Here is a 27,367-nt window from a genome sequence, read left to right on the forward strand (position 1 = left end):
TCGTCGTAATATACATTTTCCGTGTGGATGTGTGCACGAACTCCGTTGTTGCAACTTGTTAGAGAGACATTTTATATTCGCGGCACATCGGTTTGCAATTGGAGAGTTTAACCAAACCGCTTTACTACGAAGCTTTTCACAATCTTCTTGAACCAATTTTCTAAATAATTGTTGTCACCGAAGACGACCTAGATTTCGGCTCGAAACTTCTAATATCTTCAATAAGAGCGATAGAACTTTGATTCGAAATAAAATGAAAGTTACGAGCACATTAAAACAGAAACAACGATAAGTATGTCAGTATTTTTTCAGATTGTTTTAAAAGTAATGTTTGAATATCAAACGTGTTCACGAAGAATTTAATTATAATAATATTTTAATCGAGGTAATGAAAACGTTTCATTTTAATTGTATTTTGTCGAATAAAGTTTGCTTACATAAATGTGATTTCGATTCTTTTACATTTTAAATATTTAAAGCAGGGGGGGGGAATTGTAGGGGCAAGGGAGATAGGAGGAAGAGGGCAGGAGGGGAAGGAGGCGATGTTGGTGGTGAGGTTGGATTCGGTGGAGGCAAAGAGGGAGGTCATGAGGTGCAAAGGGAGGTTGAGGGGAAGGAAGGAGAGGGTGGAGGATGATTTGACGTGGAGGGAGAGGAGGATGCAGTGGCATCTTAGGAGGATAGGAGAGGAGGAGGAGGGGAAGGGAAGGAGAGTGAGAGTGGGCTATGGAAAGGTGATGGTGGATGGGATGATGTGGTTTTGGGACGAGCGGAGGGAAGTTCTCAGAGACTGGAGGGGGAGAGAGAGGGGAGGGGCAGAGAGGGAGGTAAGGGAGGGGAGTGGGGAGGGAGGGAGGAGGGTGGAGGGACAGGTAGAAAGAAGGAGTGAAGAAAGAGGGGGAGCAAAAAACTAGGAGGAAAGGAAAGAAGGAAGAAGGGTGAAGGGGGGATGGAGGAGAGGGGAAGGGAGGGAGGAAGGTGGAAGATAGGCTTTTGGAATGTGGCGGGGGTGACGAACAAGGACACAGAGTTCTGGAAGGGGTTGGAGGAGTGGGAGGTGGTAGTTTTAATGGAGACGTGGTTGGAAGAGAAGAGTTGGGAGGGCGTTAGGCGTAGGCTGCCAGTAGGGTATCGGTGGAGAGCGCAATGGGCGAAGAGAAGAAATAGGAAGGGGAGGGCGATGGGAGGCATGGTGGTAGGAGTGAGGGAGGAGATGGTAGGGAGGGAACAGCAGGGACAGGGGGAGGAGGAGGGACTGATGGTGGAGAGGGTAAAGGCGGGGGAGCAGGAGTGGGCGGTAGTGGCGGTGTACGTGAACGGGGATATGGAGAGGAAGTTGGGAAGTATCAGAAGGTGGATGGAGGGGCAGGAAGAGGGAGGCAGGGTGGTAATAGGGGGGGATTTCAATGCGAGGACGGGCAGGCAGGGGGGCAGGGTAGAAGGAAGGGAGGAGGAGGAGGAGGAAGGGGGAAGAAAATCGAAGGACAGGAAGATAAACGGGGACGGAAGGAAGTTGGTAAAGTTGGTAGAAGAGACAGGGTGGGAGATTCTGAATGGGAACGTGGAGGGGGATGAAGATGGGGAGTTCACATACACGGGAGGGAGGGGGGAAACAGTAATAGATTATGTGCTGGGGGACGAGGGGACAAGGAAGGGGCTGGAAAGGGTGGAGGTAGGGGAGAGAGTGGAGTCGGACCACCATCCGGTGGTGGTGACGATGAGAGAGGGGGGGGGTGGGGGGAGAGGGGTAGGAGGAAGAGAGATAGGAAGGTGGGAGGAGGGCGGTGGTCGGGAAGGATGAAGGAGGAGTTTGAGAGGGGGATGGGAGGGGTGGCCATAGGAGGAGGTGGGATTCAGGAGGCGGTGAACAAGGCGACGGAAACGATAAAGGAGGTGATGAGGAAGGGGGAGGAGGCGGGGGGGAGAGAGGAGGGGCGTAGGAGGGAGGGGTGGTGGGATGGAGAATGTAGGGAGAAGAAGAGCGAGTTGAGAAGGGAGCTACGGAGGTGGAGGGGAGGGGAGGGGAGTAGGGAGGACTACAAGAGAAGGAGGGGGGAGTATAAGGAGCTGTGCGATAGGAAGAGGGAGGAGGAGAGGGAGAGGCTGGTAAGGGAGGTGGCAGAGGCAAAAACGGAAAATAGGGTGTGGGAAATAGTGAATAGGGGTAGGAAGAAAAGGAAAGGGGTGGACGAAAGTATAAAGAAGGGGGAATGGAAGGAACATTTCATGGGGCTGCTGGGAGGAGTGGAAAATAGGGTAAGGGTGGGGGGAGAGGAGGGCAGGAGAAGGGGGGAGGAAGAGGGAATAAGTAAGGAGGAAGTGAGGAGGGTGGTGAGAAGGTTGAAGGAAGGAAAGGCAATGGGAGGGGATGAGATCCCGAATGAGGCTTGGAAGTACGGGGGAGAGAGGGGTTTAGAGTTGGCATGGGAGGTATGTAGGAGAGTGTGGGATGGGGAGGGGTGGCCGCAGGGGTGGAAGGAAGGGGACTATAGTACCGGTGGCGAAGAAAGGGGGCGGGAAGAGGGTGCAGGATTACAGGGGGGTTACGCTGATGCCGACCTTGTATAAGGTGTATGCGGCGGTACTGTTGGGGAGGTTGGAGCGGGAGGTGGAGGTGGGGGGGATGATTCCGGAGAATCAGGCGGGGTTCAGGAGAGGGAGGGGTACGGTGGATCATATCTACGTGTTAAATTTTCTGATTGGAAGGCAGGTCGGGAGGAGGGGGGGGAAGCTGGTGGCGCTGTTCGTGGATCTGAGGGCGGCTTTCGACTCGGTGGACAGGAGGACTCTGTGGGAGGCGATGGAGAGGAGAGGGGTGAGGGAAGGGTTGAGGGAGAGGGTAAGGGAAATTTATAGGGAGACGAAGAGCAGGGTGAAGGTGGGGGGGGGGAGGTAGGGGAGGGTTTTTGGACGGCGAAGGGGTTGAGGCAAGGGTGCCCCCTGAGTCCGACGCTCTTCAATTTGTTAATAGCGGATGTGGAAGAGGAGATGAGGAAAGGAAGATGGGGAGGGGTGGAGGTAGGGGGGAGGAGAGTGTGTGCGCTGGCGTATGCGGATGACCTGGTGATGGTGGCGAAGGACGAGGAAGAGATGGGGAGTATGATTAGGCGGCTCGAAGGGTACCTGGATAGAAAGAGGTTGGAGGTTAATGTGGAGAAAACGAAGGTGGTAAGGTTTAGGAAGGGGGGTGGAAGGGAGAGGAAGGTGGAGTGGAGGTGGAAGGGGAAAAGGATAGAGGAGGTGAAGGAGTTTAAGTACCTGGGGTACGTGTTCAGGAGGAACGGGGGTCAGGAGGCGCAGGTTAGGGATAGGGTGAGAAAGGCGGGGGTGGTAATGAGGCAGGCATGGGGAATCGGGAAAAGGAAGTTTGAGAGGGACTGGGGAAGGAGGATGTGGCTGTTCGACACGTTGGTCTGGACGGTGGCGGGATATGGGGCAGAGATTTGGGGGTGGAGGGAGAGGGAAGAGATGGAGAGGATGCAAGAGAGGTATATAAGGTGGTCATTGGGGGTGGACTGGAGGACGCCAGGATATATGGTAAGGGAGGAGACGAAGAGGAAAAAGTTGAGGACGTGGGCGGGGGGAAGGGCAGGGAGATATGAGGAGAAACTGAGTAGGGGAGAGGGAGGGGAGTTGGCTAGGTGGTGCCTGGAAGAGATAAGGGAAAGGGAAAGGGAAGGGGGAGAGGAATTGTCGGCGTGGGAGAGAGACAGGTTGGGGTGTAGAGGGTTGGGAGGATTGAGGGGAGGAGAGGGAGGGGCAAGTGGGCGAGCGGGCTGGGAGGGATGGGAGGAGGAAGATGGGAGGAGGCAGGAAGAGGAGAGATGGGGAAAAGTGGTGCAGTCGAGGTATAATAGGTGGTACAGGGAGTTGGTGGGACGGGAGTTACCGGGGTACCTGAAGGCAGGGTGGGGAGAAGTGAGGTATGGAAGGCTAGCTAGGTATAGGATGGGGAACGAGATGAGGGGGGGGGAGGTACTGGGGGGATGAGGAAGAGAGGAGATGTAGGGTATGTGGTTGGGAGGAGGAGACATGGGAGCACGTTTTGGAGAGATGTACGGGGGATGAGGCAGAGGGGAAGGGGATCGGGGAAAGGATAAGGGAGATTTTGGACGAGGGAGGGGGAGGGGAGGGGTGGATAAAGAAGCTGGAGGTCAGGAGGAAAGAGAAAGAGGTGGAGAGGGGGGAAGGGGGGGATGAGGGGAGGAGTGAATGAAGGAATGGAATGCAAGGGCGGAAATGGAAGTCGACGGCGGGGAGGGCGAGCGGGGGTGGAGGAGTGGGAGAGAAGGGAGGAGGGAGAGAGGGAGAGAGCGAGTAGCGTAAGGTTAGGCTAAGAGCGTGCGGCGAAGGGAGATGAGAGAGAGAGAGAGGGAGAGCGAGTAGCGTAGGATTAGGATAAGAGCGTGCGGCGAAAGGAAATGAGAGAGAGGGGAAAAGCGGCGGGGGGAGGATGTAAGGGCAGTGAGGAGTAGAGTAAGAGTAGAATAAGTAGGATAAGTAGGATAAGTTAGGTTAAGGGAGAGATGGAAATGTAAGGTGGGGAGGAAGTGTAACCCTAAGGGGAAGCAGGAAATAAATCTATCTATCTATCTATTTAAAGCAGGAAGCTTCGTTTTGAATCTTTTTTTGGCAGAATGTAAGGTTTTTAACGAATAAAATAAGTTTTTTTTATTGGAAAAGAATTCAGTAAATCTTGGATAACTGCGAGATACATGGGACTGAAGTCTCTTAGTTATAAAAGCATGATTAATTTTCAGTTCCCGGAAAGGCAGAAGCCGACTACGGCGTTCGACTTTGTACATATCTTGCCGAACGTAGAAAAGGACAGCGAATGAAGGATAACACAATGTGAAACTTATTTACTTTTTGTTTTTTGTTAATGGGACCTTTAGCAATATATTTGTGAGGATTTTCTGATTAAAATAAGTTCAAACACGATATAACTTGGATCATATTTCCGTATTTACTGAGTGTTTAATTAATCGTATTTAACACGATCTTATACTCTATTAGAAGTAGGTTGAAAACAAATTACATATATCGTGTTTGGTCTTATTTTAATCGGAAAACTCTCACAAATACGTTGGTAAAAGTATCATTAAAAAAAAAACAGAAGTGAAAAAAGTTTCATATTTGCATTGTGTACTATGTATGAATTGTCTCATCGATATTCGAGTCTAGATCAGGTTACACTACGCGACGTTGAGTGTCGTATGGTGTGTCAAGGGGAGTCCCCTTTTCAGTAGGGATTACTATCGTTCACCTATCCAATCAAAAATGACTCTCTATAATTTAATCTAATAGATTCGTCTTTAGAAACGGTGCAAAGACCTAATTCTGCACAGTTGATCAAGACTATAGATTCTATTGCATTGTAACACGAATAAGTGAGGTTATGTTTAATATTTTTGTCATATATTAACAAAGTACAGAATTACATTGAATCAATTATGAAAACTAATAAAAATCGGGTGAATAAATTGCAGATTAATGAATTCGTCTTGAAAAACACTATCGCATGATACAACAAAAAATATATAGTTGTATTTAAAAAACGAAACTTCACCATCGTATCTTTGAAATTAATAATATAAACAAAATTTTCGTTTACGCCAAAATAAAGATCCTATTTTATCCTGCAATTTTTATATAAACAATTTTTTCGTATCATCAATAGTTATTGAAATATCGCGACTGTCACACTTTAGCGTGGACACCCTGTACAAGGTGTTCGGCCATCTCTAGCAAAAATTTCAATGGGAGATTCTAGAGGTTAAAATAGGACGAAAATCAAGAATACTACTTTGTTGATTGGGGCTTCGTTAAAAATTTATTAATAAAATTATTGCTAAAAATTATTAATAAAATTAGTCCACTTACACGAATTTTTTTCTTGAAAGTGCGTAGGATTTCGGGAGTATGTGTATTTACTAAAAATTATTGCAAATGATTCCCGCAAACAAAAATGATTTTTTTAGAACGATTTAAAATTTTTTTATCGCCTTTAGGCACCTATCTACCCCCTGTTGATTTTTTTTAAAAATTCATTTTTCATTTTTAATTCATTTGGTTGACTCTGTACGGAAAAGTTGTTTAATACTTTTTTGTAGGTACTTATGAGCTCTACTTACATATTAAATTTCAATGCAATTCATTCACTATTGTAGGAGGTATTGCCGTTTCAAAATTGGACCAATTTTATGGGATTTTTCTCACTTTACGGGGTTAAGAACGGGGTTAAGAGTATTTTGAAACATTAAAATCGTCCAATCCGTTCAGAAATGATGATGTTTTTATGATATTCATAAAATTTCAGGGAACCATTAGATTTTCGATAAGAAATGTTTTCTCGAAAGTGCGTAGGATTTCGGGAGTATGTGTAATGACCAAAAATGATTGTAATTGACTCTTGCAACCAAAAATAATTTTTTTGGAATGATTTGAAATTTTTTAATTTCGTCCAAAAATTTGTCCACCTACTCGAGTTCTTTTCTCGAAAGTGCGTAGTATTTTGGGGGTGTGTTTATTCATAAAAAATGATTGTAATTGACCCCCGCAACCGAAAATAATTTTTTCAGAACGATTAGACATTTTTTAATAACTTTTTAACGAAGTCTTAATCAAGGAATTGATATTCTTGATTTTAGTCTTATCTTGGACTCTAGAATCTCCCATTAAAATTTTTCCCAGGGGTGGACAAATACCTTCTATAATCTCCATTTATGGCGGTTTTAAACGGAATTGGTTAATAACATCCGAATAGAATTCCTAGAATTTAGAGCACGTTTACATTTCCAACCGACCTCGTTACCACCTAATGCTTCATTCTTTGGTTAAAGAGCAATTTGATTTCGTTAAGTAGATTGGATATCGCACGTAAATTTGTACGATTAATAACACTCGGTTAGAATAGTTTCCAAGATATTTATTTCAATCGGCCGGAGTCATACTTCGGCGAGAGGTTAGACCGCGAATGCGGTTTTCCTTTGCGTCGTTAATCTTTGCGCCGTTTAACAGAAAGATTGCCACTTTGTATGTAGAAAGCGTTCGATTGTGCAGGCGAACGTGCACGCCGACATTCGCTCGAGGAGCATGGAACGCGTATTGCGATCGATTTTGTCAAGGTGTTCGGCCAGGTTGTCGCAATCCTTCGAAATTAGGGTAAAGCTGTCTCTTGTCGGCGCCTTTCCTTTGGAAACAGGCTTTCGAGTCTCGAGGACGGTTCCCCGGTGCTCCGTTCGCTTGTCGAGACATGAAAATCAAGGATCGTTGACGAAGCTGCGGGCCTTAATGCTGGCTGCCTTTTCGTGTCAAGGCGTCGGAATTATTCGGATCGGTTGCGTGCGAGGAAACAGTAACTGAAACATCGTTCAATCTGTGCGAGTCCTTCGCCGGAGGAAAATAATGGCCGATCGAACGGAGAACCGGAATATTACCCGGAATCTTTTCTCTTATTAGAATTTCAGAATCTCTGTTTTCTGATATCTGTTCTGTTCCGGCAATTTACTTTATTACTGTAACATTTATGTCGTTGAATCCATCCATCGTAACAACGGTAGGAAGAAACTCGATACTCTTAAGAAACATTAGACTATAGTAATATTGTTAAGTGACGAGAATAATAATTGATAGAATATTTACGTTATTTGGTTGGATTTTTATTCTCTTTTTTATTGAAATATATTGCATAAATTCGAGAACAGGATCTTTGATATGTAGCCTTTCTTTCTCATTGTTTATGTTAATTCGTTCTTTCCCCATCTCTGCGTAACTATCACCCGATAAGAATGTAAGTTTGCTTTACGACGTTCTAACAATATCGACAAAGTTAAATAATCGATCAAAATAATTTTGTAAATAGAGAGTGTTCTCAAATTGAGCGCTACGATACTTTTTGAAGTCAAAAAGTAGCACACACTGATGGCTAAGCGTTTTGCTTTATAGTACTTTCTCGACGAGCATTAAAAAGGTAATGTCACTTATGGCATCGAGATTAATGACACCTACTTCGTACTATAATCAGAGTGAGCATAGATACAAATGAGGCTTCACAGAAAAGAATAACATCCTGCTTTAACAAATAGTGCATGCCATTTTACTATATAATCAGTTCCCTTCTCCAAGAATTAAAAATTTATTCAAATATGCTTGATACAAGACTTGATAAATTTAGGAACATTCCAATAATACTATAATATTTCTTTTTATAGAAATAACATCGTTACAATCATTACGTAGAATACTCTATTCCCTATCTTTTTTTCAACATAGAATCGAACTTTTTTGGCGATCATAATTAAAATATAGATTATACATTTACAATATTATACACGTAAGCCGTAGTTTTAATTATGCAAGGCATCGAAAATTGAAACAAAATAAATTTGAATATTACTTGCACTGTATATGTATAACACATTATATTTTTGGTAAAGAATTTTTTTCGTAAATTGGAAAATAATGTTTATAACGCGAATCAAAAACCACCTTTCGTAAATAAATTGTATCCAAGATTTAAAAAAGAAAAAGGAAAAAATATATTAATTTTTATCAGTCTGTATATTTAAATTAAATATAGTCCAAACATAAATAGACTAATAAGAAGTAATGTAAGAAAAGTTAGGAAGATATTTTTAATAATCTGGACAATGTAGTCTTTTCTTTGTTACTGATAATGTTAATAGGTACCTAAAAATCTCGAGTCATATTGTGTATATTAATTTTTTTGTTATATTCTTCTTTGACCAAGAATTTCATACGGTGAAATTTTGTCTATACTTTCTAAATGAATTTTTCTATCTATGCAAATTTCTTACTTTTTTCCTTTTGTTTCTGTACAGGGTGCCCAAAGAGGTTGGCACCAAACTTATAATATGCATTACTGAGGTCAAGTAGATGGAAAAAATTTTTAACTATATTTATGATTTATTGTGACAGTTATAAGAAATGTATTCAAAATGCATTTGCTATTATTTCCAATATAGATAAAATATTTGAAAGAGTTCAACAATTCGTAATTATTATTCATTGTATTCTTAGATATCATCGATTAATTTGACGTTTTCAAATAAAAACACATATGATAGTTTTAAAAATTTCTCTATTAGTAACTCTTGAAGCTTAGAAAAATAAAATTCTAATCTTTCGTATCACAATACCATAGATCACAACATTTTGCATTCAACGTTTGTTCAATATCTCTTACGATTTCAGAGATATCAGCAAAAATATAACAAATCAAAAGTTCTTCAAAGCCGTGTTTTCAACCTTAGAATCATTTTTCCGCAACAATGAAAAATAGTACCGTAATTAATTCCATATATGCTTTATTTCTGTAAAAACCTAGATTTCTCGGAGAGTATCGGTTACAGAACTTCCCTTGCAAATGAAATATGTTCAACGCGGCTCGCGTATGTCAGATTAATAAATACCATGCCGTATAGACTATATTTAAAGTGTTATAAAAACTGTTCAAAAAGGTTTTACTTATTTCAGAGTGTTAACATTCTCGCACGTGCAATTTCTACAGATGACGATAATTTTTGCTTCTTCTCCTTAATGCACGGTTCTTCGGAGTCGTTGTACGAACATGATCAATACCCAGTGTTTGGTAAGAGCGGTCGCGTTACATAATCGTTCGTGGCGTCTGTTCATCGGCTGTAATCGTTCCCGAAGCAACCCGAGGCAGCGATCATCAGCAGTGATTTCTAAATTCGCCAGCTTTCCGGTCTGGTACGTTCAACCAGGAATTGGTCGATCGAACTTCGCTTTAATTGATAAACTTGGAATTTTTGCGGACCGCCAACGCCCGCTTTGCTTTTGCGGCGACGGAAACCGGCTCCGGAATAAATGATTTCACTCGCCGTCGCGAATAAAATTTATTCGACCGTAAACTGCCGTTCCCGTCGTTTTATTGGCGCATTGTGCAAGCTTACGACAAAAGTAATACGGTTACACAGCAGCACGAGTCTTGTCGGCACCGGATTTCGACGGTTTTTCGTCGTTCGTCGGTGTTTTCATGACCGAGGAAACGATCGAGAGAAATTAACGATATTAATAACAAGAAGAACGCCAGTCAAAATTCACGCTTTCCGATTCGTAGACCGATCGTCGATCGATCCAGAATCCAATTTCACTGTCGTTTCAGAGAAAATCCCGCTAGCAGCGTCGACGTAATTCGAAAACCGCAGGGAGGTGCCGGGAATTACTCGCCAGGAATCGGAAATTGAACCGATCCCGACCGTTGTCTTCCACGAATTTCTTCCTTCGAAGAGAACAAGCGAGAACTGGCGTGTATAATTAGCGCAATTAATGCGTCGGAGAAGTCGCTGCGCCTCTCTTCTCGTCTTTCTCTGCCGTACTAGCGACGATTGTTCCCCGAGAGAGCATAACGAGGCCGATGCAGAAACGTACGAGAGATATTTTACGGTCGCTTCCTGTTGCTCCGTAAATTATAACCGCGTCCGTAAATTATACACACTGTACAGATAGAGAGCTCGTGGACCATCGACATCGATATTTTCCAGAAGAAACCAAGAGCACTAACTGCGAGACTTAACGTGGGAATTGTAGATTCTAGGTTGAAATTGGAATTCTTTTTCTTTTTAACCGTTCTATTTTTTTTCTTTATATTGGTTCCTTGTTGGCTTTGTTACGTTTGTCCGAGAAACATTTTTGTTATTTAAGATTGTCGATGGAGGTTTCTTCCTTTTTAGTGTAAACGTAACGTGCTTGGATTTAAGAAACAAGTACGAAGAAAAGTTGTATCTTAGGCGACGCTTCCCGCACTCGCCAGTAGAGGGCTACACATAACTTATTTCTCTCACGAGTACTCGATCGACTACCGTTTTGTACACAGGGTGTTCGGCCACCCCTGGGAAAAATTGTAATGGGAGATTTTAGAGGCCAGAGTAAAACGAAAATCGGGAATATCAATTTCTTGAGTAAGTTTTCGTTAAAAAGTTATTAAAAAATTAAATTAAAAAATTTCAAATCATTCTGCAAAAATTATTTTCGGTTGCGGGGGTAAATTACAATCATTTTTGGTAAATAGACATACCTTTAAAATCCTAAATTTTGAAGGAAAATTGATTGTTTTTATTATTTGGTAATTTTTTTTTATTGTTAATTTTCGTTGACCAATCGAAAATTAATCAAGATAAGACCAATAAAACATATTTATATTAATATTTATTTAATACTAATAATAATAGGAATTTATTTATATATAATTAAATATGATATTTATATTGAATGACAGCTGTTGAAATTTTTTGGCGAAATTGAAAAGTTTCAAATTATCCTGGAAAAATTATTTTCGGTTGTAGGGGTCAATTACAATCATTTTTAGTGAATAGTCATACCCCCGAAATCCTAGGTACTTTCGAGAAAAAAATTCTTTACCGAAAATATACTGTGTGGCCAGAAATGTTGCCCTGAAATTTCATGCATCAGATTGCTGTTCTACAGGCGGAACTTTAACCATTAATAACTTTTTAACGAAGCCTCGATCGACAAATTGGTATTCTCGATTTTCGTCTGATTTTTGTTTCTAGAATCTTTCATTAAAATTTTTCCCAAGGGTGATCGAACACTCTATATATGTATACACTCTTCGATCGATCATTTAATGGCTTGGTGTGTAAACAGGCCCTACTCACTTCCTTCATATAGCAAAGCACCTACATACCCAATATTTCAAATATGTCAAGTGCCTAGCGATATATGCATAGTACGCGCAGAACAAATGCAGAGACTCACGGGTGAATAGATCGTTTGAAATTCAATCAGCAGTGCAGATCAAATGGACATAATCGAAAGTGTGTGAGCATCGCGCAATATTCACACGACTGTACGTAGAACAGCCTGACACACTTTGTTTGCGTTTCGAAAGCGACGATGGTCAAATTTCGCTTTATCCTAAGGCAAGAGAGTAGTGATCGACGCGGTTTCACCTATCATCATCACTAATAATCGCCAGCAATACGTAGAATTATTTCTTCCAAATTGCTTAATATATCTGTGTAAGAGTATAAATAGAAAGGACCGTTTTGTGTGGAATCGTGTGATTGTACATATATCTTGTCATTGCCACGGACGCCTTCCGTGTCAAAACGAAAGTCAGATTCGTCGGCTTTTCGGTTACGGTCATTTGATTTCGAAGAAAAGACGAGCTTCCAGGAATTAATTCGCATGCACGACCAACGAAAGAGAAGAGGCAAGAGATAATATTATCTGGCGTCGTTACTTTGAGCGAAAAGGGTTTCGAAACATTCACGTTCGAAGAATCTCGCGATAGGACAGCCGGAGTCAATAAATTTTCAACGTTGCATCGGCGGATGCTGTCGATGACGGTTCGTTAGAAATACCGCTATAATCTTTTTCGTGAAGAGTCTTTAAAAGGAGTATTGATGCGACTCCACGACCTCGAACAACCGCAGAAACAACGCTAGTCCCTTCGTTTACCATCCTGTTTAATGGTGATGTCGCTAGCTAGCGATGGGATCGAACGCACTTTAGAGCGAAATCTAATGGAATATGCTTGTCGTGTCCCAGCTAATCGATACAAAGTACATTGAAAATGCATCGAAGGGAACGTTTGTGCTTAGAAGTATGGGATATACATTTATTCCAGCGAAATTTTACTTAAATTACTTTTAACGAGCTTTTAATATTCTATATGCTTCGTACCGTACCGCGTTAGGAAAAGAAAACTGCATCATCAGAATATACACGACTGCGAATGTCTACGATACGTCCATTAACTTCTTCCATGATTTGACTGCTATATTCAACGATTCTGTAGTAATTATGCACGAGTGTACTTGAAACAAATTTGAATTGCAAACGTGTGCTCGTTTCTATTTGGATGATTAATGTAGGTACTTGGTGTCAAGGGTTTATACCTGTAATTATAGAAATTAAAGTTTGTATTGTTTTTGAAGTTACAGCAATTTCACTGTTTTCGTATTGTCTGCAATTTAGCCTTCTTAATTTTAAACCCTTCCAAATGAAGAAAATTCTTTAGAGAATTTTCTTTTTTTCTCTGGATCCTTTTCTCTGGATCCATTAAGTTTTAATGAGTTCATACTGCGTTCGAGAATATATAATATCGAAGAGCTTAATTTTTTTTATTCAAAATTAAACTCTCTTTATATTTTTTTGCTATAATATATAATTATTTTAAGAATAGTCCTTCGATAGTCAAAACAGGAAAAATATCATCTACTTTTTATCTTCCACAAAGATTGTTCATTCAAACATTAAAATATGAAAAATATGGGAATGATTAACTCTTTGCACTCCACTAGCGCCGCTATGATGACAAACATAATACGTATCATAGCTTGATTGAAATTTCATTTATGATGACACAAATTGAATTTAGAAAATATATAAATAAAATTTAAATTATACATATTCATATATATGTTTATGGAAAGAAGAGTATTTTTTTTATTTTTAGAAATTACATCACAAAATTTAATTTGGTATTGCTAATCGTTCATATTAGTAAATATTCTTGGAGTGCAAAGGGTTAATAGTTTCATTTCTTCGACTATAAAACATTCTTACAATGTACAAATTTTAGAAGGCAAAATATTTACTTTTAAGCATTTTAATTATAGAAAAAAATTCCGCGGTAATAGGGTACATTTACCCTATTTACTATATTTGGTTCTGTCTCGAGTCTACAAAGTTGGAAGAATTTCTTTGCGAGTCAATAATGAAAATCCGTGCGACTCGAAGCGGTACATCTAATTTGTATCGCTGGCAACTTCCGATACGTGCATAGGTACACACTGAACTTGACGCCACCACTAGCGTTGACCTTTCCAGGAGATCGAACGTCGAAGAAAATGAATTTAAACGACGGCCGCGTGTGTGACGAAACGCGTCTCCGTGGCTGTCCAATTATACGTCCATCAAAGACTCGATTCGCTGCACGCAATTATGTCTGGTGTGCGTCGCGTTTATTCACTCGATCGGAATCTGGTTGGAACGGGCTGCGGTTGATAATTCGCTCGGTTTTAGGTGGCGAATCGCGATCGTCCATTAAGCCCATTCCAGGTGCTCGATTACGGCGAAGTCGTTCGTTTATTTTTCCGACGGCGTAGAGCGGGAGAAAGCAAGCCGCGTTCTCGGTGTCGTAACACTCCGCGCGATATTGTTTATTGAAAAAGATCTGGTAAAATGTCGGTCGGACGTGTCAACTCGCGCCGCGGAAGCAATTTACGTAATACGTATCCGCTGCGTTTCCAGCGCCGCGATTATCCGAACCCGGGAAGCCCATTTTACATTTTTAGGGGAAACGACGATTTATCTTCGCGGTTGCTTTTCCTTCTCCTTACCGATCTAGTTAAAATTCTGCTAAAATTCTCCTTCGAAGCTTTAAGGGGCCATTCTACTTTGTAGGTAAGAAAAAAAGATGTTTCTTTGTGATTTCTTTTTTGCGGGCTATTAAAGAGCTATTAATTCCGGGTTTTGTGGATATATTTATTATACATAATATCCATAATATCTGTGGCGCGCATATGGCCGCACGATGGCGCTTTACGTTGGAGTACTGGTCGACCGTAGGGGAACCCCCAAGTGAAGCTCGCCACGCGGTCACTTCGGGGACTTCTTGTGTTTATTGTATTACTATCGAAATTGTTTGATAAAACATCTCTTCTTGGCTACCTCTGTAATTTCGCTGTATGGTTTATGAGACCTGAATAAATTACATTTTATATTATTATCGGATCACAATTCTATTGATTACGCAGTTTTTGTTGATAAACAAACAACAGTTTCTACATACAGCGTCCGACTGCGTAGGTAATATTTTACAAACAAGTTATTCGAAATCCAAAAACCAAAGATATTCTTAATATAGGTAATATTGGTTATATCACGAATTAAGATCTTTTTAAAAAAACGAAAAGTGGTACAATGGTAGTTATTTTACGAAAAGGTACTGAATATTTTCATATATTCGGTTGCTTGTTTGTTAATAAAAGAAAAAGTATTGCACATATCGCAGTTATTTTAGTTCATGCGATAGAGAGACCAGTTCTAAAGATACTGCATAAAGTTGATATCTTGAATAGTTTTCATGTTATTGTCTACGCAACTAGTTAACTTTTAGAGCTAAGAAATGAAACATTAAATAATATAGAATTAACACAGAGGAATAATTGAAACATATAAAAATAAAAAAAAATTGAACGAAACCCAAATATAAAGTATATAGGAAACTGGGATCGAAACGATTTTCATTTTTTAACGAACACATATTACGACGATTCAAGATGCATGATGTTTTCAAGACGAAGTTTATAATTATGTTAAATATATCAAGGAAGGAAATATTAATTTACTATTCAAGATGTAAAAAGGATAATTTATGACTGCAGACAACTTTCCCCAATCATTGAGATAATTTTTAGAATATTTCTGACGTTTCCCATTCGTAACGCGAGCGGAGAACGATCTTTTTCCATTCTCGATTATACTAACAATTAGATTATGAAAATATTTCGCTTTGAAATAAATATTCGTGGCTCGTATTTATTCATGAAAATTTCAGTATTTTGATCCTTCGAAATTCATGATTTTCAGTTTCCAACAGGTACAGGCGACAGTAAGTCGTGTCTCCTTTCGGAAACCGTCTCAATGCAAGGCTTGATAAATTCAGGAACCTTCCAGCAATACTATAATAAGGAGAAAACTGAAATTCCACAGTGCAATGTTTGTGTTAAACTGCTTTTTTGAGACATAATATCGTTACAATCATTACGTAGAATACTCTATTCCCTATCTTTTTTTCAACATAGAATCGGACTTTTTTGGCGATCATAATTAAAATATAGATTATACATTTACAATAGTATACACGTAAGCCATACTTTTATATTAGTAATATACAAAACAAATTTGAATATTACTTGCACTGTATATTAACACATTTTTTGCTTTTTTCTTTTGGTTTCTATACAGGGTGTCCAAAGAGGTTGGGACCAAACTTATAGTACGCAGTACTAAGGTCAAATAGATGAAAAAAAGTTTTAATGATATTTATGATTCACTGTGAGAGTTATAAGAAACGTATTCAAAATGCATTGGCTATTATTTCCAATACAGATGGAATATTTGAAAGTGTTCGATTATTCGTAATTATCGAATATTTCGTAATAATTTACAATTTATAATTACTTTCGTTGTATTCTTAGATATCGTCGATTAATTTGACGTTTTCAAATAAAAACAAACATTTTAAAAATTTCTCTATTAGTCACTATTGGAGAAAAAAAGAAAGTTCTAATCAAATTTTGTATCACAGTACCATAAATCGTAACATTTCATAAAGGCGACAGTAAGTCGTGTCCCCTTTCGGGAACCGAGTCTCTACGTTTCTCGTATGTCTGTAAACAAGCTCGTTCTGGCCCTTCTCTTTCCACGCTGCAATAAATTTTATATTGCAAGATTCTAATCCGCGAGCGATAATCGCGCGGAACAAGATTTTCGGTTAGGAAAGGCCTTTCGGATACCGAGTGTCCGCCGATCGGTTTTTCCAGTGCGGTTTTCTGGGCCCCGTGAGTAATTAGGACGACTAGGCGTGTCGCGCGCGTCTAACGGGCAAATGAAATTCACTTTCAAGCGTATGTACATACAATCGGTCGCGGAATCCGTCGATCGAAAGTGAACGTGGACGCGTTAGAATGCGATTAGAAGGAAGGAGAGAACGAAAGGGAGACACTGTGAGGAAGGGAGCGGTTGGTCGCCGAGGCACTGTCGAGGTTACGGAAAACGCACGGGATTAATCGACCAGTCGATCGAATGATCGCGGGGAGAGGTTCGTTAATTTCCATAGATCGCCAATCAAAATCCAAGGTGGAATCGACCGACGCACGAGTCGATTAACGGTTAAATTACCTTAGCTTCTTTATCGAGGCGGTGTCGTAAGCCGCGTCGCGCGTCCGGAACGTTACGTCGACCGTTATTATATGGGAACGTAAACTATGGGAAGCATAAATTTCGTGTTTATGGTACGTTTCGAACGGTAGAATCTGCGAGAACAGGATCGAGTCGTAAAGTTTGACGAGCATCGCGGTGGTAAGCTTAAAACGCCAATTTTTCTCGATTTCTTTTCTTAGCATCGTCGAACGTGAAAAGTATCTCGGCGCTCCGGTGAGAATCCGCTTGGAGAAAAAGAAAAAATACATGAATTACGTTTCTTTCTGGTGCGTGGCATCCAGTATTGCACGCGCTCACGACACGTGCGCGCGTGTTTCCTAAAACGAAACGCCTCGCTCGTTAGCGGCGATTCGCGCCGAGTGGAATAGAAATTTGCGATTCCGCAGTTCGCAGAAATTAACGGATTCTGTTCACAGATCTTTATATTAGTCGGAAAAGCGCGGAATTAATCGAGACTCGTTATAGAGCGAGGAGAAAAACTAACTATATACGTGGAATTTTAATATGAATAATATTTTATTCAATGTTTGAGCCTAGATCTTTTTATTATTCAGAAAAGCGCGGAATTAATCGAGACTTGTTATACAGTGAGGAGCAAAATAAATATATGAGTTTTTAACACAAATAATATTTTATTTGGTGTTTGAATGCTTTGACTTTCCATGAAAAATATTAAATTCGTATTACTATCGCTATTTTGCTTAATGGAAATTATCTTTATGAAGCCAGTTTTGCAAGGCCATTGATTTTCAACAATCTGTTGAGTTTTTAGGGACTTAACGTTTGGTTCACGAATCTTTGACTCTAACAATGATTTCATTGTGTTTCAGCATATTTGATTGTAAATTTTTACTGTATTTTGATGTAAGACTGTTTTACTGCATTTTGCCCAGACATTTCATATTAAGTTTATAAGATCTTGAGTTAATCTTAGATCTGAGTCAATTCAAGATTTTAAATGGTTGAATACGTAATCAATTCTTTACACTTCTTAGAATGTGACATAACACTCCTGTACTGATGAATTCTTGATTACTTCTAAAATTAGCTATTTCAAAATCATCTTCAGTAATAAACCAGGAAACACTAGAAAAAGTGTTTGATTAATTGAGTTCTTTCATTTAGAAAGAAACTTTTTTTGTGTTTTCTATTTCTAATACATATCTTGTTTTTTAAAAGGGAGGGGGAGACAAAATTTGTGAAGTAATTTTTGAAAATACCAGAATTGTTGGCGTTGAATTTTAATCTTCTTTTACAAAATGATAGATTACATGTTCTAATTGCTATATCTCAATCGTGTTATCTTAATAATTTAAAAAATAAATTAAAATTTCATGTATACTATGTCCTGGAATACGAAGTATAAATATCAAGATTTGTCACTTACTTTCTTCAACTCATGGTGCAGACGATAGGAGGTAGTTCTTATATTCGAGATTACGAGATCGAATCTTGTTCAGGTTAAATTTTTATTAGGGAATTTATTTATAACTGCAATACCTTGGTATGCCACAAAATGAATTTCGTCCCAAGAGATACGTATTTTGAAACGGTAACCAAGTTACTTTCCCGGAAGAAGTAAAAAGTAAAAAGTGTAATTGGAATAAGCAAGCATTCGTTGTGTGTTCGTGGTGTTGAGTGTTTTTATACTTCCGATGCATCTATGGCGATTATCATTTAGTATCACGCACATTGTTATCTGAATAATAAAACAAATTAATTGAGAAAAATGTAGTATCCGGGGTTAAATGGAATTTAAATGCACGATTCGAGAATACTCGATTTAACAATAACAAACTGTCTTCCATTTACGTTTCATTCATAAACTTTTATGTAAACTAGAATCCATTAACGGATTTTTTACGTTGACATACACATATAGTTGAGCGAATCTGCTTGCGAAAGACACGAAAGAATGTAACATTTTTATTCATTATTCGTGAATTTAATTTGGCCAACTTTTTTGCGAAATATAGTTGGAAAAAAGGGTATCCATTGTTTCGAAATAAATAATCATCGGCTAACGAAGTCGTGCGAATCCTTTTAAAACATATTACATATAAATACACAAAAGTTCAAAATTTGCCTGTCTATCACAAATACTTCTTAATTTTGCAGTAATTAAAAGAATCATTACGTATTATGAAATTAAGTAAAAAGTTTAGAATTATAAAGATTTCAAACGTTTGGGCAAGAAGATTCAAGTAGATTTAATATAAGAAAATTAATTGTCATAATCGTAATAAACTAATGACATAGTATAAAACTCTCTTTAAGAATTTAAAAAAGTGATTAATTACGTTCTCCTTAGTAGTATAAAAAAATTAAAAATACAATTTACTGTGAGGCCATTATTCATTTGGAATAGTTAATAATGTTTTAAGCCGAAAATCTTTGTTCATTTTGTGTGTACAATTTAGATTTGTTCATAACATACACCATTTACTATTTTAGTAAAGATACATTTATTTTGAAGTAACTTTTGGTTCATAGAAGTGAAAGTTAAACCAAAAACTTGATATTTTAAAGTTAATGCATTTTCTATGGTTATGTAAAATTCTATTTTATTTATTGGTTATTCAACAATTTTACTAATTAGTTTATTCGTTATTCATGAGTTACGAATAAATTGAATTTAATCTTTCTCTTCGTTATTCTAAATCATTTTTGCCTAACATTGACGCGCAATAAGTATAATCGTATAAAGTAAAAAATTGTATATGTTTTTAATTATTTATATAACTTCGAAATACTCAATATATTGTTTCCAAATTCTGTTCTATGGCCATTTGTAAATGATAATATTTTTTCTGTTGTTCCTTACATATTACTTCTTTTTGGACTAAAGGATTTTTCCTGTTAATAAATGAATAATAATAATGACGAGTTGTAGCAAATCCAGGTGCACAAATCGTACGTGTGGAAATGTTAACGTTTGCTATGGTACATTAAACGTGTTTCGAGGGTCGCGGTTCTCTTTTATCTACACGACACGCTGTGTGCTTATTAATTTGTCTTTTACGAGTACCCACATCAACTCAGTCTCCTTTCACTCTCCATTGTAATTATAGTATCCGCTTTATTATCCGCGTCAATAGTGAAGCAAAACTGTTCGAGTAAGAAAATTTTCGGATTATAGACTAACTTAATTTTCTATCATTCATCACAATATTTTAAATAGAATAATATAAATATTAATGACAGGGAATGATACTTTCAACTCTTCCAAATCACTCAAGTTTTTTTACATTGTGAAACTACCTGAAATTAAACTTATTTTCTGCCTCAGGCTAACCACGTGATCCGTTTTTCTAATGGCACGAACGTTTCGAAGATATTTTTCATATCAATAATTGTAGCTTTTCCAATACCCTATATTCTCGATAATCTTATCGTACTTTTTAGTTTACGAATTATTTCAGCACTCGAAAATTAAAATAACATATTGTTTACGTAATAATTTTTATCGACCGAAGCAACCCATTACATTATATCATTAGCTAATGAATATATTCGGTCATAATATTTGCCACTTATTTTTGAGTCATTTTCTCGTAATTGTATTTGATTGAACTGAAGGCAATTGATTGTAATTATTCTAAATTCGCAAGAAAATATGCTTTAATCGGGAAACGTAAAACAAAACATAAGGAAATGTCATTATTAAAACGTTCACAATTGAATTTAAGTTTTAAACTTCGATTAGCTTGTGATAAGACTGAATAAAATTTTCGAAAATTGCAATCCGACTCAAACGATCGAACATGCATTAACAAAATATCAAAAACAAAGAAACAAAAAAAATACTAGCAAACAGCCACTTAACAACATTAAATAGTACAATAAAATATAACAGAAAGAAATGGAAACCTTATTTAACTCATCGATTTAATGATTTGTTATGTTTCTTACTGTATTATTATAGGTAAATCCGCTATACAGGGTGGTCTATGCAACTTGTGCACCTCTATAACTGTGAGCAATTTCACTTTATTTCTTGGCAATTATCACTGTTCTGTAGAAATCTGTGATAAGGTTGAGTCTCCAATTTGATATTACGTGAAAAAAATTTACATAAATAAAGTGAAATTACTCACAGTTATAGAGATGCACAAGTTGCATAGACCACACTGTATAACGGATTTACCTATAATAATAGTTACTCACAGTGAGTAATCATAAAGTGAAATTACTCATTAGTTATTAGTAGACTGCGGATGTTTATGCATTTATGGGAAATTTTAATCCTCAAAAAGCTACAGAATGCATTTAATATGCAAAAATATAAGAAATACTTAAAGTAAGATACGAATTATTATATTTAGGGGTTGAGACAGCCCTCTGCGAAGCTTCCGTTTCATTAATTCTATTAATAAAAATGTGAATTTGCATAAAGATCCGCAGTCTAGTTATTAGGTTTAGGACTAATACAGATCAACACTTTTACTCCGAGTTTGATATTCTTTCATATTTTGGTATAAAAGGTATAGTATTTCGTTTAAAAAAAGAAGGTTGACATTCAAATCTCCGAAACGCTTTCATCTATAAAAAAGACAAATGCACTATATGGTGTACCCCTTGAAAACATGCAACTTTTTTATACAAAATTTTTTTGAGCAACGCATACTTTGGAAGTTATATGTAGAGGTGCACAAGTTGCATAGGCCATCCTGTATATTTCTAAAAGGAAGCATGATTGAAAACTTGAAGTAAATAAATTCAGAAAAAAATAAATATAAAAGTCTGAATAAAGAATCTATTGAGTTTTTTTTCAATTTTAATCAGTTTCTCGGGTTATTGATGAAATTGAATTCATTATCCTTGCATTATATACAGATCTCAAGGATCTTCAAGGGCTCGAAGGAATACACTTTGAAGAACGCTTATCCTATTTCTTGAATTTCTTAGTTATATCAAAGGGTATTCGATGCGAAAGATATAATCGGGCCTGGTACCGCGCGGCAAACGTGCTACCGGTATTTTTTTTCCTTTCACCTTATTAAATATCGCGGAGCGTACGACCAGGCGTAGGAGTTGCGCTCCTTTTTTTCTCCCCGAAAGGAAAAAGATGAGTGGAAAGTCGGGCGTACGGCGAATTCGAAGATAGAACCAGTTCGCTTTCGTTGTCATCCGAAGGTGTAAAAACGTCTCTTTCGAAAGGAGGAGATGATGTTGGCGAAAGTTCTGGCGCCTTTATCTTCATCCTGAAGCACGCGCTCCGCATGATCGTCCTTTCACGATTACATTCGCGTACGCGTTTGTCGCCCGATCGCTTTTATTTCACCATACTACGGAGAACCGGTTACACAGATTTTAACGTAATTTTATTAAGAAAATCTTCCATCGTAAAATAGATCGTGCGTTCAGCAGAAACTTATATCCTGAAAGTGTACGATTTCGAGGAAGAAAGACGTCATACTTGAATACAAATAAAGTTAACGAATAGTTTCCATATTATTTCGTGTTGCAACGTCTGTGGAAAAATTTCAATTTCACGAGAATTAACTGTACCGGGAAGAGAATGTTTATTACGCGACCTTCGAATATATTTTGCGCTCAAGTCCTGGTCGGATAAGCTTTCTCAGGTAGATGCTATTGTTGCCGAGCCATACATGCTGTTACCCTGGCCTGGTAGCAGTTTAACAAGAAATAAATGCACAAAATATTTTTTACATCATATTTTACACCGAGCAAAGGGTCCATTTAGACTCATATAAACTATTTCTTCCAGAGTCGCGAGTCTTGATTTTTTGACGACAAATACGATAACGCAAAAATTCAACTAGAAACCTTGTACTGGAAATAATAATACAATTTTCTAAATAAACTTACGTTAAAACATGAGTATCTAGTATGCATTCGACTTTTAAGCACGTTACACACTCCGAGACATGTAAATAACTATATGGGATCGTAAATATAAAGCTAGATACACACGACAAGATACTGACCGAAAACCTTTGTTTCTACAAATATTATGGTACACAGCACGTTTCAGACTTGCGATCTGATAGTCTGGTGACAGATCTCGTTGTGTGTATTCCGCTTAACGTCGAGCGCAGGTGTCCCGCGTTCCTGAGTGAATTTTCATCATCGAATCAGAGTGAAACAGAGTCGCGGGATTGGGAGAAAAGCGTTTCGACCGCTGGCAGCGTGGTTCGTCGCGGTCTTGCTGTTTTCTCTTCTTACGAAAATTTCGCGTGTCTGAATACCAGAGCGTTGCGTTACGCTTCCAATCTTCTCTTTTTTTTCGACTATATCGGGCGTAGTGAGTTCTTTCGAGCAGTTTCACTGGCCGCGAGGTACACGGTGTTTTAAAAGTCGCCTGGTACGCTTACGTGGCGGAGGGATCATAGTAAGAAAACGATGTGACATTCTGACCGCGGGCAAGATAACGATTACGACCGTCTCTGTCCGAATAAATCACTGTGATTAGCGCCGCTTAAGTAATCCAAAATTCGTTCGGCTGTCTCGACGCGGCGCCGCCGCGGAAGGCAACATTCGCTAGTATAAATAGCGAGCGAATTGCTGCTACTTTCGCTGCGATAATCTCGTAAATTCCCCCCTTGGTCGCACCGAGTATAATCGAAATTGCGATCTCCCTAAACGAACGAAAACGCGATTTCTCAAAGTTTCACGGCGACAGTTTCTTCGGATCGATAGGTTAAACACTGACCTGTCTCTCTCAGCTCCGGTGATACCTCTTTGTTAATCCCTCATGAAAGCACCGTCCTCACATCGAGGCGCACTCGATTATTATAATGTCTTACACCTGTACACCGCGACGATTACGTCTCTGGCAGCGAACGATCCTGAAAGGGCACTCGAACTCGTACACCGGGGGGCGGTTTTCGAGAACCGATGGCTGTATCGTTGAGCGAAATCACTGCGTTCGTAGGTTCGGGGCAAGACCGCGTCGGGTCCGGCCAGAAGACTGCGCGATGGAAGTGGAAAAGCCAGCAGCAGGAGCGTTGTGCTCCGACCAGCGTCGTCTGGTCGAGCTTTCTACGAGCGAGGATAAGGTCGAGGAGGGGGCTCGGACAGCCATAGGCGTCCGGACCGGGCCCCCATTGGCGTAGACTCGCGAAAAATCCGGGCCCCGGCGAGCGAAAGGCACCTGCATCGCCACCTGATAGACGACGCGAACGCCGTGCGAATCGACGCGACGCATCGCGAAACCTTTCAAACTTGACTCTCGAGCGACGCGTCAGAAGGCCGTCTCTATGGACAGTCTTTGATCGAGCCTTGCTTTTACTAGGAACTTTTTTTGTTTCGCCCTCGACGTTCTGGTCCAATCCGGACAAAGGGTGGACGGATCTCGAGCGATCGAAAAGGTCTCGCGGCGCCTTCAGGGGATTCCTCGAGCAGTCGCGGTCTTTTCGGAACGACCGAACCCACTGAGCGTATTCTACCCGGATAGTTTCGATAATTTTCGAAAGATCGATCCAAGAAACGAAGTGAAAGTGGGACGCGAGATTCCGTCGACAAAGGACATCGACGAGGACAAAAATGACGAGGCCCGCGACTCGAAACATCAAGCCTCGGGGATCTTATTAATCGATAAGGATCGCGCGCGATGCGTTTTCTCCCCGTCTCTATCTTGGACGACGAAGCCACAGGCTGTTTAGAAATAGGAAGTTCGGCTTCCCGTGACGCTTGCGCGACGATCATTTCGTAATCGAACGTTGTTTGAAAAACTGATCGACGTTGCGAGTCGACTGGCTGCTCGCTAAAAGGGTTCGCAGTCCATCGATATCGACTAAACTATTGCAACTTGAATCTCTTGTAAAAGACATTTCAACAATATAAGTTTATTACAAATATAAACATGTCGTAAACTGTTAGAAAAGTTTCTTTAGTGACATTCGTTTCACTTCAGCGCCGTTTAACCCCTTGACGTATGATTTAATTCCAAATGAAATGGCCACGAAAAAGAATAAATTTATTTTACGATTACCTCATGAATATACAGTAATATACAATAAGACTTGATGACAAATGAGTAGCTTTATGATTGTGGAACTTGACATCGGGAACTTGTAACGAGTCAGACTCGTCATTGTACGTCAAGGGGTTAAAAAAGTGATCGACGCTGTGAGTCGATTGGCTGTTCGCTAAAAGGGTCGCAGTCCATCGATATCCACCAAACTATTGCAACTTGAATCTGTTGTAAAAGACAGTTCAACAATATACAGCGACTGTCACTCAAAATCGTACACCTAGCGGTTCAACCGATATTTTTTCAATAAAACATGAAAATTGTACTAAATTATTGAAACTCGTATGGAGGCATATAGTGTAATGTTTCTTTATTTAATATATAACAACAATACTATAAAACCTTTAGTAGTACTCAGTAAATTATATAAAATTTGAGGTTGCGTATGAAACTTAGCTGTCACTGTTGGTAACATTGGAAATTCGGTGAATTCCCAATTGTTTTTTATCTAACAATGTTTAGCAACGATTAAATCTAGCTGATTTAGCAGCATTCTGATTGTTGTATGCGTTGTTCTGCCAAAAAATCAATAAAATAGACTTAAAATGCGACAGATTGTAGAAGCGGAGCGTGAATTAGTTATTTATCACTACAAAAACAAAAAAAGTTATAATGAAATTAGTAAAATTATTAATCGAAGTAGAAGCACAGTTCAATGTATAATAAAACGATACAAAGAAGAGGACCGTGTAGTGAATAAATTAAAAGAGAGGTCTGAGAAGAAACTGAATATCAGGGATGAACGATGGATTGTTAAATAAATTAATAAATGTTGATGAATACGTTTAGAGAATTGTTTTATATGAAATAAGCTGCATGAGTATAAATATTGTGGGCCTTACAAACCCTATAAATATATAACTTTATAAAATATAAAATATTAGACCTTGTAAAATATATAAAATATAAGTTTCTTAATTTCGACATTTTGTATGCATATTTATTTATATTTTACAAATGTGCATAATTTTTTTAAGCTCAAATAATCAAAACTGACTGAATTATATGCCATTAAACAGGGTTCTTATAAAAGAAAGTGTCTTATTCATTCTGCTTATCTGAAATTAAAAATTCAAAAGGATTTTTTATTAGTATGATTGTGATTATGCTGTAAACCAAAATTATAAAAAGAAGAATTATCCTTATTGTTTTTTTAACTCCCTAAATATGAAAAAATTCAAGGAAACCGATATTTAAAATTTAAAGTACCGTTTTTTTGTAAATTTTTATTATTTTTTTTTATCAAATAGTTGAAAAAATTACATATATAAACTTATGCCCGAAAATGCTTTATTGAAAAAATGTAAGCGTTCAACAATTTACGGGCAAAATTCGTCTTTTTTTTATGAGGTCACATTCAAATATATTCAAAATGCATTTATTATTATTTCCAATACTGATGGAATATTTGAAAGAATTTGACAATCGCTAATTCGACGAATGAAATTTTTGAACATTTTTTATAATTGCCATAATAAATCATAAATATCTTTAAAAGCTTATATCTTATCAATAAATAAATCATTCAATCATTTTCAGGCATAAGTTTATATAAATTTTGTTTATTTATTTAATCTCGGGAACATCCAAGAAAATTTGGTCCCAAGCTTTTTGGGCGTCCTGTATAATGAGTTGAACTTTTGATTTTGTAATTACTAAAGTTGTATCAATTTGTTTTTAAAATCTGTGTGTTTTTAATTTCCTAATATTTTTGTCCAGTCCAGATTTTGTTCAGTTGTTCTTTATGTTCTCATGAAAAGTATAGGCTACTGGGTTTGTAGGAGTATTAATTATAAAGTAGGCTACGAGGTTTCAAACAAGGAAAGAATCGTGCTATAAAATTTTAATTTAAATCGAAATAACGTAGGAACGATTTTGCTTTGTTTCAGTTATAGAAAAGTAAATACTTAAAATGTATAGAAGGCCCTACTTTGTCTAAGAAAATGCCTTAATACAAATCTTAACCATTTATCATGCATGAGTAAGGAATATACTAACAATAAGTATTCATAACAAAAGTACCTACATCGAAACTGAATTCCAAATACTACAAATTTTAATACCATTCGGTACTTCTTATTTTGGTATTAAATTCTTTAAACATCATCGATACCTAATCGTATCGATTTAAAAGTTTGAAGAAGAATGAAAGATGGAAAAGAACTTTGCGCTTTTGCATCGACGATAAATCAAAATCGCGTATCATAATCTCGACTAGGGAATGCGGTAGATAAGTTGTAACGAAAAAATATCATGCATAAGAATTCGTACTGAACTTTTACGAAAGCATTTAATTAACATCTGTAAATAGGAGTATTATACTATTTGTATTAGCATAAATTATGGCATGTTTGCATTTGCCGTTGCGCAAGTCGCGTTAAACTGTCTTTATCCATGTTTATTGAT

General features: G+C 38.3%; 1 protein-coding gene across 1 annotated transcript in view; it reads right to left on the bottom strand.

The window, feature by feature from the left end:
• Nucleotides 1–23,896, bottom strand: part of LOC122403139 (zinc finger CCCH domain-containing protein 13-like) — a 67,152-nt gene extending 43,256 nt beyond the window's left edge. The window contains exon 1 of the mRNA XM_043406492.1: nucleotides 23,639–23,896. The gene's annotated coding sequence lies outside the window, so the exon portion shown is untranslated. The remainder of the gene's footprint in view (nucleotides 1–23,638) is intronic.
• Between the last annotated feature and the right edge of the window lie 3,471 nt (nucleotides 23,897–27,367).

Source organism: Colletes gigas, unplaced genomic scaffold (genome assembly GCF_013123115.1).
Source record: "Colletes gigas isolate AHSC1104 unplaced genomic scaffold, ASM1312311v1 Colletes_gigas_Sc00044, whole genome shotgun sequence".
NCBI classification, from domain to species: Eukaryota; Metazoa; Arthropoda; class Insecta; order Hymenoptera; family Colletidae; genus Colletes; species Colletes gigas.